Here is a 4,802-nt window from a genome sequence, read left to right as displayed (position 1 = left end):
AAATTGGACTGTTACCCGGCGCGTACACAACATGTACGTGTTGCACAACGTCTTACGTAACAGACAAAACAGTCAGACATGTTTGTAAGGTCAAAACTGAGTTGTGAGTAGTTCTTGAATGTCTTATAATACGTCCTCTAAACCAGGGCTCGCCAACCCTGTTCCTAGAGAGCTACCGTCCTGTACGTTTTCACTCCAATCCTAATCTATCACACCTGTGTGAGCGTCATGCCCTCATTGTCTGTTCTTTTTCTTCTCAATAATGGTTATTTTTCTAATTTGCTAATCCCATACATTACTGTATACAGTAATAAATGAAGTATTATTCATGATCATGCCATAATAACCAAAAATGTTACTTCCTGATCCAATTTTTTTGTTTTTATTTTATTTCACCTTTATTTAAACAGGTAGGCCAACACAATAGAAAAGTCTATGTACAGTGTGTGCAAATGTAGTAAGATTAGGGAGGTAAGGCAATAAATAGGCCATGGTGGCAAAATAATTACAATTTAGCAATTAAACACTGGCGTGATAGATGTGCAGAAGATGAATGTGCAAGTAGAGATACTGGGGTGCAAAGGAGCAAAAAATAAATAACAATATGGGGATGAGGTTGTTGGGTGGGCTATTTACAGATGTGCTGTGTACAGATGCAATGATTGGTAAGCTGCTCTGACAGCTGATGCTTAAAGTTAGTGAGGGAGATATAAGACTCCAACTTCAGTGATTTTTGATATTTGTTCCAGTCATTGGCAGCAGAGAACTGGAAGGAAAGGCGGCCAAAGGAGGAGTTGGCTTTGGGGATGACCAGTGAAATATACTTCCTGGAGCGCATGCTGCGGGTGGGTTCTGCTATGGTGACTAGTGAGCTGAGATAAGGCAGGGTTTTACCTAGCAAAGACTTATAGATCACCTGGAGCCAGTGGGTTTGGCAATGAGTATGAAGTGAGGGTCAGCCAACGAGGGCATACAGGTCGCAGTGGTGGGTAGTATATGGGGCTTTGGTGACAAAACGGATGGCACTGTGATAGACTACATCCAATTTGCTGAGTAGAGTGTTGGAGGCTATTTTGTAAATTACATCGCAGAAGTCAAGTATCGGTAGGATAGTCAGTTTTACGTGGGTATGTTTGGCAGCATGAGTGAAGGATGCTTTGTTGCGAAATAGGAAGCCGATTCTAGATTTAATTTTGGATTGAAGATGCTTAATGTGAGTCTGGAAGGAGAGTTTACAGTCTAACCAGACACCTAGGTATTTGTAGTTGTCCACATATTCTAAGTCAGAACCGTCCAGAGTAGTGATGCTAGACGGGCGGGCGGGTGCGGGCAGCGATCGGTTGAATAGCATGCATTTAGTTTTACTTGCATTTAAGAGCAGTTGGAGGCCACGGAAGGCGTGTTGTATGGCATTGAAGCTCGTCTGGAGGTTTGTTAACACAGTGTCCAAAGAAGGGCCAGAAGTATACAGAATGGTGTCGTCTGCATAGAGGTGAATCAGAGAATCACCAGCAGCAAGAGCAACATCATTGATGTATACAGAGAAAAGAGTCGGCCCGAGAATTGAACCCTGTGGCACCCCCAAAGAGACTGCCAGAGGTCCAGACAACAGGCACTCCGATTTGACACACTGAACTCTGAGAAGTAGTTGGTGAACCAGGTTAGGCAGTCATTTAAAAAATATATATATTTTATTTAACCAGGAAGGCCAGTTGAGAACAAGTTCTCATTTACATCTGCGACCTGGCCAAGATAAAGCAAAGCAGTGCGACAAAAAACAACAACACAGAGTTACACATGGGATAAACAAAAGTACAGTCAATAACAATAGAAATATCTATATACAGTGTGTGCAAATGGAGTAAGGAGGTAAAACAATAAATAGGCCATAGTAGCAAAGTAATTACAATTTAGCAAATTAACACTGGAAAGCAAGAAATCAATCTGGAGGCGAAAGAAACCCACACCTGTTTAGGTGAGGTGCTTTCTAGCGGAGTAGAACACTTGAAAAGAAAAGGAGAGCCGCACACTCTAGAAGCTCAGATTCAGTAAGTTAATAACCAACGTTTCGACAGACAAGATGTCTTCATCAGGGTATAACTTCCTGATCAATGAAACCACCACACATTGCGGTAAGCTATGTTGGTTTTATTGGTGATTCTACTAGTGTCACTGATACTGCTCGTTTATTATGTCTATACACACCACTCGGATGTTTGAGTTGAATGAAAAAATAATAATTTGAAGGTCTCATTGTAGTGACCTGAACGATTTGATTCGGTTTTGACTCATTAGGCTCACTCTAATCCTGTCGTGTAGAGCCAACAGAACTGTTTAGAAAAAGGTTATTTTCATAATCAGAATGTTTGGATGTGCGTGTATGTTTGAATGTGAGGATGTGTGCACAGTGCACCACAGAGATACTATGTGCATAGCAGAGATATCTCTACCATCATGCCTCCCCTGACCTTACAATACAGTACTCATTACATGACCAAGTGCTTTGAGAGACTAGTCAAGGATCATACCACCTCCACCTTACCTGTCACCCTAGACTCACTTCAATTTGCTTACAATAGGTCCACAGACAATCCACTGGATACTGCCCTATCCCATCTAGACGAGAGGAATACCTATGTAAGAATGATGTTCATTGACTACAGCTCAGCATTCAACACCATAGTACCCTCCAAGCTCATCTTTAAGTTCAAGGCCCTGGGCTGAACCCCGCCCTGTGCAATTGGGGCCTGGACTTCCTGACGGGCCGACCCCAGGTGGGGAAGGTGGGAAACCACCCTTCCTCTTCGCTGATCCTCAACACTGAGGCCCCGCAAGGGTGTGCGGTCAGCCCCCTGCTATACTTTTTTAAATTTAACCTATATTTAACTAGGCAAGTTAGTTAAGAACAAATTCTTATTTACAATGATGGCCTACTGGGGAACAGTGGGTTAACTGCCTTGTTCAAGGGCAGAACGACATATTTTTACCTTGTCCACTCAGGGATTCGATCCAGCAACGTTTCGGTTACTGGCCCAATGCTCTAACTGCTTGGAGTACTCCCTGTTCACCCATGACTGTATGGCCAAGCAAGCCTCCAACTCAATCATTACGTTTGCTGACGACACAACAGTAGTAGACTTGATTACCATCAACGACGAGACAGCCTACAGGGAGGAGGTGAGGGCTCTGGGAGTGTGGTGCCAGGAAAATAACCTCTCACTCAACGTCAACAAAACAAAGGAGATGATCGTGGACTTCAGGAAACAGCAGAGGGAGAACCCCCTATCCACATTGACAGGACAGCATTGGAGAAGATGTAAAGTTTTAAGTTCCTCGGCGTACGCATCACTGACAAACTGAAATGGTCCACCCACACAGACAGTGTGGTGAAGAAGGTGCAATAACGCCTCTTCAACCTCAGGAGACTGAAGAAATTTGGCTTGTCACCTAAAACCCTCACAAACCCTTACAGATGCACAATTGAGAGCATCCTGTCAGGCTGTATCACCGCCGGGTATGGCAACTGCACCTCCCACAACCGCAGGGCTCTCCAGAAGGTGGTGCGGTCTGCACAACGCATCACTGAGGGCACACTACCTGCCCTCCAGGACACCTACAGCACCCGATGTCACAGGAAGGCCAAAAAGTTTATCAAGGACAACAACCATCTGAGCCACCGCCTGTTCACCCCGCTATCATCCAGAAGGCGATGTCAGTACAGGTGCATCATAGCTGGGACTGAGAGACTGAAAAACAGCTTCTATCTGAAGGCCATCAGACTGTTAAATAGCCATCACTAGACTACACAGACTTGAATGAATTGGCCACTTTAATAAATGGAACACTAGTCACTTTAATAATGTTTACATATGAGATGAGTAATGCAAGATATGTATATATTGTATTCTATACTATTCTACTGTATCTTAGTCTATGCCGCTCTGACATTGCTTGTCCAAATGTGACTCACCACCTGGATTCGGTCTTACTTAGCAAAATTTGAAATTGGGTTTTTTACATTGGTAAAAAGTAGAGACTCAGAGCTACAAAATTGTATATCATACACTGCATTTTTGAGGAACAATTAGAAAGTAATTCTGCTTTGAAAGTTGATAAACTTGTAAACTTACTTTTGAGAAAAAGGCTTTAGAATGTTTTGGTACCTACTGGAAAGTTCTCCTTTGTCTACATCCATTCAGCATTGTTCGCACCCTCTTAAACCAGGTCATGTGCTGAACAGTGAGTAGTGTAGTAAAGATTAAGACTAAAAGTGGTAGTAGCCTACAATAAGGAAAAATCCCAGGTAAACAGAAAGTGTCCAGATAAAAAATATTTTATAAATATTAGATGACGCTTACCCAGACACACTTGTCCAAATTGATGGGTCATGTGAAAGAAATGCTTTAACCCCCAGCCACATCCAGTGGTGGAAAAAGTACTAAATTGTCATACTTGAGTAAAAGTAAAGATACCTTCATAGAAAAGGACTGAAGTAAAAGTAAGAGTCACCCAGTAAAATAAAAAGTCTAATAAAAGTCTAAAAGTAACAAGTAATATCTAACAATTTCACAACATATACACACAAATCTAAAGTAAAGGAATGTAATTAAAAATATATAAATATTGAATATTTATATATTCTTAATTTAATTCCTTTACTTTAGATTTGTGTGTATTGGGTATATGTTGTGAAATTGTTAGATATTACTTGTTAGATTTTGCTGCACTGTCGGAACTAGAAGCACAAGCATTTCACTACACTCGCATTAACATCTGCTAAACACATGTATGTGACCTATACA

The sequence above is a fragment of the Salmo salar genome, chromosome 20, assembly GCF_965601325.2.
Source record: "Salmo salar chromosome 20, fSalSal1, whole genome shotgun sequence".
NCBI classification, from domain to species: Eukaryota; Metazoa; Chordata; class Actinopteri; order Salmoniformes; family Salmonidae; genus Salmo; species Salmo salar.
Note: the sequence above shows the minus strand (reverse complement) of the source record.